The sequence below is a fragment of the Rhinolophus ferrumequinum genome, chromosome 10, assembly GCF_004115265.2.
Source record: "Rhinolophus ferrumequinum isolate MPI-CBG mRhiFer1 chromosome 10, mRhiFer1_v1.p, whole genome shotgun sequence".
Taxonomy (NCBI): Eukaryota; Metazoa; Chordata; class Mammalia; order Chiroptera; family Rhinolophidae; genus Rhinolophus; species Rhinolophus ferrumequinum.
In genome coordinates, this window is record NC_046293.1 from 43,499,462 (window position 1) to 43,513,609 (window position 14,148).

The 14,148-nt window shown below is 35.7% G+C and overlaps 1 protein-coding gene and 1 non-coding gene across 2 annotated transcripts in view; one reads left to right on the forward strand and one right to left on the reverse strand.

The window, feature by feature from the left end:
- Nucleotides 1–14,148, reverse strand: part of SLC2A13 (solute carrier family 2 member 13) — a 308,745-nt gene that overhangs the window by 197,996 nt on the left and 96,601 nt on the right.
- On the forward strand, nt 7,875–8,019 carry LOC117029559 (small nucleolar RNA SNORA67). The gene has a single exon (XR_004424291.1). It is a non-coding gene; the product is annotated as a small nucleolar RNA SNORA67 (small nucleolar RNA).

The window sequence follows — 14,148 nt, forward strand, 5'->3', positions numbered from 1 at the left end:
CTACTGCCACCTCCTAGTTGCAGCTGAGTTTGGGAAACACCATATATTACTATCCATACTTAATTTATTCCGTAGATGACCTCAGTTGAGAAACTTGAACCAATGCGAACTATCTCTAAAACAGAAGTTTTAGTGAAAGCCAAACTATCAGTGCTTCTCAAATTTCCAAACTCTCTTTCTCTCACATGCATACATTCAAGTTCGTCTCAATTTTATTAAATTTATAAACCTAGAAACCAAGGTCCAAGTCTTCTCTATTTTTCATCAGTGCAACATCCCTTCCTCCCCCCACCACACTTTTTGCTGCCCACCCTCAAAATTCATTCCCATGTTTATGCATTCGTTTATACATTTCATAAATAGCTATGAGCATCATGCAAAAGATTTCTTTCCTGTGTTTATAACATGGTGAAATAACGTTTCACTGGCTAATGAGGGAACGACAACAGCTGGCAATTCCCTGCCAACCACTGCAGGCAGTTATCAAGAGTGCCTTCAGTGTCAGTCCAGTTAGCTGCCAGTGGAACCCTTTCTCTCCTCTGGTTCAGGTCCCTTCAGGCAATGGCAGCTCCTCTGCAGGCTTTGTGAACTTAAGGTCTCTCTCCCTCCCTTTCCTCCAGCCAGCTCTGAACAAGTCACAGAGGCTGCCACTGGTGAGGCCAGAGGCCAGACAAGCCAGATACGTTAGAAGCTCAGTGATGGTCAGTGTTTTGGATAAAGCTGTAATGCAATGGTTGTTTCTCTCTCCTTTTTAAATCAGCTTCAGGGTAACAGTGGATGCACCTAACTCAGGTCTTCAGCAGAAGAAGGAAAAAAATGCCTTGAGAACATTTGGGCTTACAAAATCAGGATGTATGAGATATAAGGGGCTGACAGCTTTTAATTTTCCCATCAGAACCAAAAACCAACTACCATCTACTATCACCATCTCATAAAGAAACACACGTGAAGAAATAATACCATGGTGAGTGGGACATTTTTCCCCCCTGAATTGATGCCGTGAATAGGCTCCAACATTGTGGTGGAAGAAGGGTCAATTCAGCACCCTATATTCTGAAGGGAGCACCCATGTGAGGAAAGAAGGGTTCTCCTCACATCCCAAGCCAATAGATAAGGACCAAGAAAATCATCTCTAAAGATAGAGGGTGCCTGCATGAATGGGAGAGACCTCATCACCTAACATGGGTTTTCAGGTATCCTTGCTGATCTGCCTCCTGCATCAATTTTGGTAGGAAGGAAAGAGAATTGGAGAGTAATGACAGTAAGAGTGGTAGACAGGAAACGGAAGAGGGTGAGAACAGGGTAGAGCAATGGATTAACCTGAACAACTATCACTTGGCAGGGCAACAATGCCACTTTGAGCTCATCTGAGAAGAAGAACAAAGCTGTAACGCAGATATGAAGCTGAAGTCTTAAATCAAATGGACTTACAGGAAAAAATGAGGATGAGAAACTATGAGAAAGAGCAGTTCTACAAAGCACAGTTGGGCTCAGTGAGTAAAGTAAAATATTCTTATGTTTGAACCCTATGAACTTAGATATAAAATATTTGGTTTCCTAAGCTGGCTGCAAGTCAAGGAAAACTTCTTGATGGATCATACAGCCCACACAGTAGCTTTTAAGAAAGACTTGATTCAGTCCAAGCCTGCACTTGACACAAGAGAAAAATGGTGCTTAGCTCACACTAAGGACCCACATGATTAATGTTGTTTTCTACCCTTGCTCTCTTTTTCTCTCTGTATATTCCATGGATAACACCAGTTCCCCCTGAAAGAGGTTAGCCTCATTAGCAAACTCAATACTGGACAGCAGAATAACAGGTGAATACTTTTATAGAGGTGGTAGGGAGAAAGATGTAGTAGCTTGGCTAAATTCTACCACCCACCTTTCACTGGTCACAGCCATTGTGGTTTTTTTTTAACTCCTGTTTCATTTTTCCTTCCATTTTCCTCTCACTCTCTTTTGCCACTTGTTCCCATCACTCTTACTTGTTTTCATCCCCTTTCCTAGGGTCAATTACAGCAAATGGCAGAGTGATAGTTAAGGAAGAGACATCACCTTAGATTCTATCATCCCAAACCACTATTTTCTAATAGATACCTATTAATATTAGATACCTCTTAGTATTAACAGATTAATGTCATTATATTTTATATTCTAGACCACTAAAATTAAATAAGATTAAGTGACAATAAAAATATAAAAATACAAAATCATAGTTTCTATGTTAAACGTGCTAAAAGTGGCAACATCAAGTTATTATCAATTTCTCATAAAGGGAAATTGGAGCCGGGTTGTTACTATGCTTCATTGCTTAAACATATTAAAATTTATCACTTAGTTCACAAAGCATTTTTCAATCTGACAATCTGAAAATTTAAAATTCACAGATGTGTGTACATGTGTGACATACACATACATACCCATCTATAGTTACATATACATGCATAAACATGTAATATAGGTATTTATGGTACATTTCCTTCCTTTTCTTTAAGGAAAAAAGAACTGCAGATGCATTTTATTTTACAATTATGAACAAGTACTTAGGAATAACCTTATAATAATAAAGATCTTAATTCTCAGATATATAACAGGCTTTCCTCTCCTTATCCCAGGAACCCTCATTTCAAGGTAAACATAAATAGCAATGCCTATTAAAAAAAATATTACTACTGATGAAAATTTCCAATAATTTGACTTCGATGTTTTATCATCACTACTTAAATTTTCATGCTCATCTTTTATGACTATCCTCTTTTAGAGGCTCATAAACATAAAAAGCAAGCTTTTAGTAGAAACCATGAAGAGATGCTGTTTGAGAAATGCAGAGCAAGTCCCTGATGGCTTCCCTTCTGCATCTTCCACGTGTGAGTCAGTTGCTAGGAAACGTGAAATATAGAGATTCAGTATTAGGTCTGGGGAACAATGAGCTAGCTTAATAGTCATCTGAATAATAACATATCACCTTCATAAACTGTTGTCTACCTTTAGAAGCTGAAGAATATAGGTGACAGTTTTTGAGAGACACAGATTTTGAGTGTCATTCTGTACCTATTATAAACAGATTCTGGTACCCTCTGAAATAAGAAGCAACATCTATAGACATCTTAAAATCTTTTTTTTCAGCTAGAAGTTGTACTCATCCTTCTATCCAAACTTACAGGTGATAAAAACTAATCGCTTCGCTGCTTCAACCTGTATTTTGATGTTGCTGCACATATATATATGGTATGTGCACTTGCATGCATGCATGCACACACACAACAGAAAAGAAAAAGAAAGAAAACACACATATCACCACTACCACAATAAAATACATGCTGCAAAATTACCAGAAGGGCAAAGGGAGAGACTATAAACAACTTAAGGGAAAATAAGCACGGGCATGTGCACACATATTCTCTTCCACACATCAAATGTTTTTCTAATTTCTTAGGGCTTAGTCTACCTGAGTCTAAGAAACAGAAAAAGAACTCTGGATGGGGACTCAGGAAATGTGGGCTCCATGAATTCACTGTGTGACTCTAAAAATGTATCTTAACTTCTCTGGGAATCGTTTCCCAGAAAATTAAAGAGGAATGCTAATCTCAACAGGATTTTGGGAGGATGGGATGAGATAGTGCATGTACTAGCATTTTAACATTATATAGCATGACACATGGAAGGATGTAAAAATGTCCATTCCAGTGAAAAGGCAATATGAAAATCAAATTTAAGCCAACTAAAAATCAATAGATGAAGAGGTTATTTTCCCCAAAAAACTTCATACATAAATTAGAATGTTTCATTAATATCAACATCAAAACAGTTAACTTGGTATGAACTGCTAATATGGGAAAGCAATGATTAAAACAAATTTAAAAACAAAAACAAAACACAAGAAGTTACATTGTGCATGTGCCTGAGATTTTTAAGCCTTTGCACTATTAATTCCTCCAGAATTTTAAAGTAGAAAAGTATACCAAACTATGAAAGCTGCAAAAGTAAGCTTTTAAATGGGCTCTCTCAAATACTGTCCTCTTTGTCTTTTCCAAGCTATAATAGTTTTGCCATCACTTCTACCTTCAAAAAAATGAACTTACACGCTGTAAAACCTGTGAACCACTGCTTAATTCAAATTGAAACTGAATTTCGTGCCGATCGTGGGGTCTTTTCAAGATATTTCTTACAATTCCAGTGGCTGACACATATACCAGGAGTGGTCAAGCACTCGGGGCCTGGGAGACTCAATGTACAGTTTGCCATGGCTGCCACAACAAAATACAACAGGCTGGGTGGCTTACAACCAGAAATTTATTTTCTCACAATTTTGGAGGCCCGAAGTCCAAGTTCAAATTGTCAGCAGGTCTGGCTTCTCTCAAGGCCTCTCTCCTTGGCTTGTAGGTGACCGTCTTCTTGCTGTGTCCTCACATGGTCTTTCCTCTGAGCACATGCTTGCCGGGTATCTCTTCCTCTTCTTATCAGGACACCAGTCATAGTGGATTGGAGCCCACTCATATGACCTCATTCGATTGTCATTGCCTCTGTAAAGAGCCTATCTCCAAATACAGTCACATTCTAAGGTACTTTAGGGGTTAGGACTTTAACATGAATTTTTGAGGGACACAATTTAGTCCATTACATTCCACTTCTACTTGATCTCAGTGGAACAATAAGCACTAAGAAGTGATGAACAAGTGACCAGCTCCACACACTACAGGCGACAATGCATTCCCCAAGGTCAGAAAGCTCCAGTTCCTTATCAAGAGAGGAAACAAAAGGGAGGGCATGGACATTCGGGAGAAATTATGTTAACATACATAAATATTAACATGGCTGAGGGAACAGAAGTCTCTTGGACTCACACACTGAAAGGAGAAACACGTTTAGCTGTTTTAAAAACGTTTAACTGTTTTAAGAAAGTTTCCTCAACTCTATCTACTAACTTGGGCATTTACTCAAGCTGGGTCTTCAACTGAAAGAAGAGCATTGCTAAAATCCAAACTGGCAGCAAATACTGTGGAGGGGACACAAAGAACAAGCCATTATGTGACTTTGCAAATTTTGGTTTCAGGAGGAGTTATAAAAAAAGAAATAATTAAAAACAGTCTCTGAATATTTCTAAAATCGCTTTGGAATAAAAAGGCAGGTGAATAGACAACACTGTCACTGTCTTAGCCTGTGCTGTAATCTCATCTTAAAAAATAACACCATAGATGTTATCTTAGATTTCTGCAGTTTTTACCATCTTCAAATATTTTCTCATTTCATCCTCATAAAGACCTCTGTGAGGTAGAGAAGGCAGGAAAAGATGAGGAAAATGATTCTGAGTGAGGTCAAATGACTTGCCCAAGGTCACAAATTAATTACCAAGGGAATCCGATCAAGAATGAAGGCCTTCTGACTTGTAAGCCGGCATCTTTATTCTTGGGACTTAACTACACTCAGGGAATTGAAACTACAATCTTGCAAAATTCACTTAGCACAACTGGGATGTAAAAGTCTATAAATAACATTAAATTTGCTGAAATTCTGCACATAATCACAAAATGAATTTAGTCTGAAGTAAAAAATAATTCTGACCACTTCTGCAACAACAAATATAACATCTTTAAGATATCAATCATCTGAAATTTTAGAAACAGCATTTTTGTTGAGATTTATTGCACTAGGCCACATAACTGGGTAAACATAATAAAACTTCAAAGCAAGAAAAGAAATCCCCATAATTAACAAGACAAGGAGAAATTTATTTTGTAACTAGATGACTTTATTAACCAGATAATCTTATTACTCTACCACACACATTTACACTAAGCTATAACGTTCCTTCAGCTAACCGAAATTAAGGAGAACAACTAAACTACTGGGCGACTTTAACTGATCTGGTTAAAAAAAACCAGGCTTGTTTAGCCTGTAGGGAAAACCAACCACTGAATACCAACTACAATAAAATTTGTTTCAATTACCACTTCCTATGTGCCAGACAGTGCTGTATGTATATTGTCTCACTCAATCCTCACAATCACTCTATGAAGTAGGCAGCACTTGATACCCGTTTAATAAATAAAGAAATTGGCACTGAGGCTAAATAATGCATCCAATAACCCATTTTTAAAATGTTGCTGTTCCATGAGTATTCATAGCCAGCACTGTTTAACTTCAAAGCATGTAGTACTGGTTTTCACTCTACTGCCATGATCCCAAACACAAAGCAAACTGAGATACTGCCTATCACAACTGGAAACAGGCAAAGAAACGGACCTACAGAGCAACAAAAATTCATAAAAATTTTAAATAGTATCCACTATTAAATGTAAAATGAATGAATGAAATTATGGAATTTCCTCTAAACACCTTAAAAGAAAAAAGAACAAACTATCTTCATACTTTCATTCTTTCATTCAATGAAAGTGTTGAGCACATGCCAGGAGCCAGACACTCTCCTAGGTCCTTAAGACTCTAAGACTAATATGATGGGACCCTTTGTTTTCCTTGAAAGGTTCGAAATCTACTGAAGAAGGCAAATGGATAGAAGAGATTTTAAAAGGCATTAATATGGGCACTGGCAGAGACTAGAGTTACAAAAATGCTGTAGGAAGGGGTTTTATAAAGCTGTGTTTCACTCTCCTTGTAAGCCAGTGACATAATAATCTGTTAGTTGACAAAAGGCAAATTTCTGATGGGCCAAAATTATATGGACCAAATACATAACTTTTTGATAGGCTTGATCCAAAAATAAACTTTATACTATCTAAACAATAAATGAGTGTATTTTTTTATGGCATATGCATTTTATCTCAATAAAAAAATTAAATAAGGATGAATGAATTTTATATCCTTCAGAATTTTAATCAAAATATTATTTTTTTGAAACTGACCTTTAAGCGTAATATGAAAGAGAGAATTCAAGTTATACTATTTTAAAGGCTCTGTTAATGAGCCAACCTATATTACATCACAACGTCTCCTCCATAAGGACCAATAGAGCAAATCAGACCTTATGTTTCAATATCAGGAAAAGCTGCACTTCTTCCAAATAAGTGGTAAATTTTTATCAAATGAGTGTCATAGATATAATAAATGATCCTATGGTCCTCCCTTTCCTTAGATGTTATCATTTTTATATAGTGACGTTTTAATTTATTTATTATATACCTTTTTACACACACACACACACAAGAACTTAAAGAGACTTTTAGAAATATACAGAGGGCGTCAAAAAACACATTTTTAAGAAAGGAAAAAAATGTATTAGACAATAGTTTAGTGGTTACCAGAGGATAAGTGGGGAGGGAGTGGTAGATAAGGGTAAAAGGGATCAAATATACGGTGATGGAAAGAGAAATGACTATGGGTGGTGAACACACGATGTGATATGTAGATGATGTATCACTGAATTGTACACCTGAAATCTGTAATTTTATTAACAATTGTCACCCCAATAAACTTTAATTTAAAAAAAAGAAAAAACTGTATTAAAATTGTAATACTCAATATATACCGATAACAAAAGACAAATACAAATCACGTTTGACTTCTTCAATTACAAGAGGTCCTCAAAGTGGTTACCATCAGCACAATTTTAATACAGTTCTTTTTCCTTTCTTAAAATGTGTATATACTTTTTGGCACCCTCTGTATAAAGTAAATACAAATAGCACAAAAAATAAGTGATTAAACATCAGTTAGAGGCCCTAGTTCTTGCTTAAGTCCTGTAACTAAGTGACTCAGTAACTTAACAAAGCCGATAGAAGAAAAATGAAACTGGTAAGAGCTTATAAAAGAATTACATAATAGATTATGTTAGTGACCTTCCAATAATGCCCCTGCAACATTACTGTCCTTTTACACGAAATAGTAATTTGATCATTCACAGATATTAAATGTTATTCCAAGGTGATCCTCTAAGGGGCCAACTAGTGTCTCCAACCCCCGCCCCCACCAGAAACATAGCAACTTGGGATAAACTCTGACATGCCCAAGGTCTGCAAGGGTGCGGGGATGTTTCCTTTTGACCTCTGACTACCTATTATACTATATGCCCACATCCTCCTGTCTTCCCATCCACATACTGAAGTTGTCATCTTTGTTGACATGGGCCAGAGGGACTAAGGTGCAGCAGGTTACTTCAGTCATCAACCGTGACCTTCCCATCAACAGGAAAAACTAGACCCACAGACTCAGTCATGATGGATATTCTGGCCATAAGGGTGTGGCAATCCACATAGTGACAGAAGAAGACAAGAGGACCTCTTGGGACAAGGACACCTTCTACAATACATCCATTGAGGACATGTCCATCAATGTTACGGACCTCATTTGAAAACTCTGTCAGGCCCAGCCTGGGTCCAATTCTGGATCCAGTGGGGGAGGGAGTCAAGGGACAGACAACTTTGTCATATTTGTCTTTTTAAAACATGAATAAATAAATATATTTTTTGAGGCCAAAACATAAAAAGAATTTTAAAAATGTTATATGGATCATTGATCTAAGCAAAGGAATATTTCAATGTCCATATTCATTAACATGCTTTTATTAAGATCAAATTATATTTCATTGTGCTGAATAAATACTGTTACTTAGAATAGAGATACAATATGTATAATTGTTAATGATGCTCAACAGTTTTGCACTTTTATACCTATTTTGAGGCTCTAGCTATAGATTTATTCTTTATATAGGGTTTCAATTCAGTAATACTGCAATATATAGATAGAAATAAGCTATTTCCAAGGTTTATTTCTTGTGCAACCTGAATGCTCAGTTTTTCAATAAACTATACTTGAAAAGCAAACTATACTTAAAAAACAAACAAAAATGTTACATGCTTACTAGATAATCGAAAGTACCAAGTTTGAAATCATCTTGTTCATATCTATTTATTCATCCACCTTCAGTTCATGCTATTTCATCAAAATAAGATATCTTCAGGGAAAAAAAAAATACCTATGCTGAACAATTTAAACACTGCAACACTTTAATATGAAACAACATATGAAATAATAGCCATTTTTTGCTTTACTCCATTTTACTAATCAACACTTACAAATATCCATTTCACACCAAATAAAACACAAGCTGTAGGATAAGTCTCCATTATTAAATTTATTGTCAATTGGAATACTTGAAATAGTTACCTACTTTAAATAAACAGCTGACATTTTTATGAGGTGCCCAATCTTACGACTCACGATGGCTCTTAATATGGCATGACATCATCAAAAGGTAATCGTGTGTTAGCAATTTCAAGAGTAAAATTTCTGGAGGCTTCTAGAGTAACAAACTGCTAAGCAAAAAATTAAATTTTTTACAATTCCTTGAAGCAAAAAGTATTAGTTTCTTTTTGTTGTTAATGTATTCATGGCTCCCTTTGCTTCAAAAACATGATTTAAAGCAGTTAACATGTTTGTAACTTGCACATTAAATATTTCCTCATCCTACCACTTTATATTTGTTTGGAAATTGGGTAGAGGGGGTATTATATTTTAAAACTAGTGATTCTACTCCTTTTTAAATGAATGAATCTCTGATACTAGTTTGAAGAACTCTAAATTCTGCCAGCTATTAATGCCTTTTATTATCAGTCTAAGAGGCAATTCTAAGATTTTATTAACATGTTATCTAATTATTTACCAATAGTAACCCATTGAGAACCTAAAATGAGGCATTACTAATGAATTATAATTCCCAAAGGACACTGTTTTAGCCGCTTATGATAGTAAAAACACAATTAACTATACCTAAAAAACGCTTGAGAAGACAGAGCTTTACAATGAACGATTTCAGCTTATCATAATGCAAATCACCAGTACACCATCAGATGAAAAGACTTCCTGTTGTTTCATATTAAAAGACTTCCTGTAAGGTGGATTTCGGGGTTAGAGATATTTCTGTCTTCTGTGGCTCATCTTATAGTGATTTGGAAATTGTTCTTCAAAGATGGTCGCCTAACATTACAAGTCAGAATTAATTCATTCATTCTGCAACTTCTCCTATCAGTACTTGTCTAATTCCTGGCCTCTGAAGGCTGCAGTCACCAAAAATAAAATAAAAAGTACATTGAAAAAAATGACCATTTTCCAAAAACGGCATGCCTCAACCTAAATTAAATCAACTAGAACTTGGTGAGACACTATGTTTGAACATTTATAAACCCACACCGTGATTTAACAGAGGGAAAAAGTCATTGCTTTTACTGGAATTCAGCAGAGCAAAAAATAAACCACATGAGATTCCAATATGCAGTGTAAAGTACGATTATTCATAACACAAACTATGGATCAATAATTTAGATCTGTGATTTGTAGTTGAGAGAGGGGTGCTCATTTTATGGGCATATTATCATAGGCTCACTGCCGTGCTCTGGGCTCCACCTCCATCCTCTCCCCCAGTGAAGAATGACAGGACCATAATGGGGATGGAGCAGAGAGAATATCTGAGAACCACTGATCTAGAAATGAAAAATTTATATACAGTTCACCAAAAAAACTACTGTATATTAAAACAGTTACAAATGCAGGGGAAAAATGGATTTTTTAAAAAAGCAATACTTATTGAGGGGAAGCTTGTGATTTATGCTAGCCTTAACTTCTGCTTCAAGCAGAATAGTATATGAATTACTCTATTTAACAACTAGGCTCTTAGAAAAATTTCAATGCATATGATTTTTAATGCAGTGCTAGCTTCCTAAGAAAGTAATGGATCCTTCCAAGGATCAAGGAAAATGAGAGACAAATACAGCAACAGTTAACCAAATAATGACTGAGAGCTGATATGTAGCAAGAACCAAATTTCAATGTCAGAGTTGTCCTGTAGGCAAGCACTCGTGAGGGCTCTTGAATCCTTAAGTCTAGTATCAGCATGTGCTTTGGGTATACTGCACAGTGGGGTAGTTAATTCTGAGAGTCTTGTTAAAATGGATTACTGAAAGGGCTAACAACATCCCAAATGGCTAATATGTCTTAACTCCTGATATAAGAATGCAAATCCTGTATGAAGAGAAGAAGCCCTCAATAAGAATTGTTTTGTTTTTGTTTTTACTTTAAGAAATACACTGCTTGTTAATTTGTTTTATATCCCACACCTAAGTGAAATTATATGGGTTGCTTTTTGACATCTGATTTATTTCGCTTAGCATGATATTTCTAGATCCATCCATGTTGTCACAAAGCAACAAACAAAGACATTGACAAAAACAACAAACAGTATGATGACTGCCAGAGGGTAAGGGGGGCAGTGCGGGGAGAGACGTGGTAGGGTAAAGGGGGTCAAATATATGGTGATGGAAAGACACTTGACTTTAGGTGGTGAAAACGCACTGTAATATACAGATGATGTATTACAGAAGTATATACTTGAAAGTTATATAATCTTATTAACCAATGTCACCTCAAAATTAATAAAATTTAAAATAGAAATACATCAAATCTATAATTTATTGAATCCTTACAAAAAATTTTTTCTCAGTACCTCATATAATACCACAATCAAAAATACAACAAAATGGAAATAATTACAGATGAGGAAACTGAGACACAGAAAGTTTATGCAATTTATCCAAAGACAGAAAGTTGATAATTGGTGGAGGTGGGATTTATGCCTAGACAGCCTAATTCCAAAACAATATCCTTATGTACCACCCTATTCTGCTACTGTACTTATGCAAACAATAATTATAATAAACATTTTTAGGTGATTATTTTGTGCGTAGCACTGTTTCAAGCTATTTCAATGAATTAACAAATTTAATTCTCACACCAACCCAATGAAGTTTATAGATAGGAAACTGAGCCAATCTTACTATTGAACTCTCTATAAATTCAGCTTCTCATACAAAAAACTTACTTAAAACAAAATAAAACTGAACACTGAATCAAATATCTAATCTATTTTTTCAACAGAGCAGACAATAAGTTTGAAACACATATGCGGCTAGGCCTAAGTCATACCCAAACTTTTAGAAGTCTTAGAATCCATCCAGTTTCCAAAAGACACAGTACGCAAACGGTGAAAAACCTCGGACCTTTCGATGGCATTCAAGACAAGGGACAAGCTGGGAATTAACATTTGGTAATTCTCTACTCTACGCCAATCACCAAGCTTAGTCCTTTATAACTTCATCTCATTTAATGCTCACAATTCATAAAGACACATATTGCTATCCCCATTTTTTAAAAAATATTAAAACATTAAGATTCAGAGAAGTTAACTTTCCCAAGATTACTCAGGCAATAAGGAACAGAGCTTTTACTCAAAACTGGTCCATCTCTATACAGAAAACATGATGACTAAGACATCTCATCATTATCCATAAATATGAAAATGTAAAATACTTTAGTAGAAATCCCGTAAGGCCATAAGGTAGCAATATTATTCTATGAATTGAGCAACCTCTCAATCTCTCATTCTGCCTTCCTTTTTACTTCTCCCTTCACAGCCTATTGTTTTTCTCTGGAGTCCCATATAAAAAAGAAAAAAAAAATTTAAAAATAATAAAATCCTTTTAGCAGTTTTATGATACACAACCTTTAGAACCAACTCATCACTAACATTGGCCTTCTTTGTTTTATTATGTTTTGATTGAATCATGTGTATTTTTAAAATCTTCCTAAATAGACAAAAACTAGGGTTGAATCATCAAATTTGATATTTTTGTCCTAATCATTTTCTACCTTTTCTTTCTCAGATGTTCTCTCTTCCACCCTTTGTTTTCACTCCATATACATTACCATTGGTATTTAGAGATATCAGTATTAACTCGTTTCCCTTAACATAGATATGCATGGTTACATATAGAAGTGTTTATAGATATGCGTACCTACATAAAATTGTACACACACATATACGTCCTTGCTCTCACCTGAGAGAGCCCAGCAGCAACGAGCAGACAGACCAAGGACCAGATCTTGGTTTCTAAAGCTATTCTCCAATAAAAGGAACTTGCAGAAATGGCTCACCCTAGATCTGGAGCAACGGATAAAAAAAGATAACGCTACAGCATCTTGCAGAGAAACCAAGGAAATTTTACAAACCAAACAAAAACCCCAAAATGACAGGACATAAGGGCCAACACTAAACAATTTATACAACAAAATAAAGTATATTGAATTATAACCTAAAGTATATAAAGTAAATCTCCTTGAGTCCATAACTGGTACACATGAATGACTGAATAAATAAATAGATGGAGGAAAAGAGATAAATCTCCCATGAGGAATTCCAAATAATTTAGGTAGATACTTGTCCTCAAAGAAATGAAGTGTAACTTCCAAACCGTGAGGGCTGTGCTGTCACTTGTGTCCAAAGAGTACAATGAAGAAGAGGAGGGAAGGGGAGAGTAACTGTACATGGAGAAACCTGACAGTCTGGGGTCAAAGTCAACATCAACAGTTGTCAAATCACGTCTATACGCTTGATACTTTGTTATGAAAATGGCACTTTCTCTCTACCGTCTTCTTCCCCAAAACCCGTAACCCCAGTCTAATCATGAGAAAAACATCAGATAAATCCCAGTTGAGGGATTTTCTACAAAATATCTGACCAGTAGTATTCCTTATATCTGTGAGGACCATCAAAATCAAGGAAGGTCTGAAAAACTGTCACAGTCCAGAAGAGCCTAACGTGACATGATTACACTGCCACCAAGAATAGACAGGGTTTCAGTGTCTCCATATCCGCACACACACATGTTATTTTCTGGTTTTATGATAGTAGTCATCCTAATGGATGTGAGGTAGAGAAAGCTGACATTTGGGGAAAAAATAATGGAGGAAGAAAGAACGGATACCACCTTGTTGTTCGGCTATAAAGTTGCCACTAATGAATTTCGTTTTGTATAACTACTGATTGCTCGTATTAGCAAGACAGATTTGGGTAGAGAGGATTTCCAATTTAAAATTGACATTAGCAATTTCACACTCAGTCTGTTGTTTAATAAAATTAGCTATAAAATTTCCTTTGAGAGAAGATAATCTAGAACCATACTAAATCAACTACATATTTCTAACGTAGTTGATATAAGTTCTATAAAGCATATTTGGAAAGCTCACATTCATGCCTTTGTGGAAACTGCTAGATAATCAGTTACTTTATTAATTAGCAAATTGTCTTCTTTACATTGTCATTTCACCGGGAAAGAATGGGTGGAAGGTAGATGTGTTAAA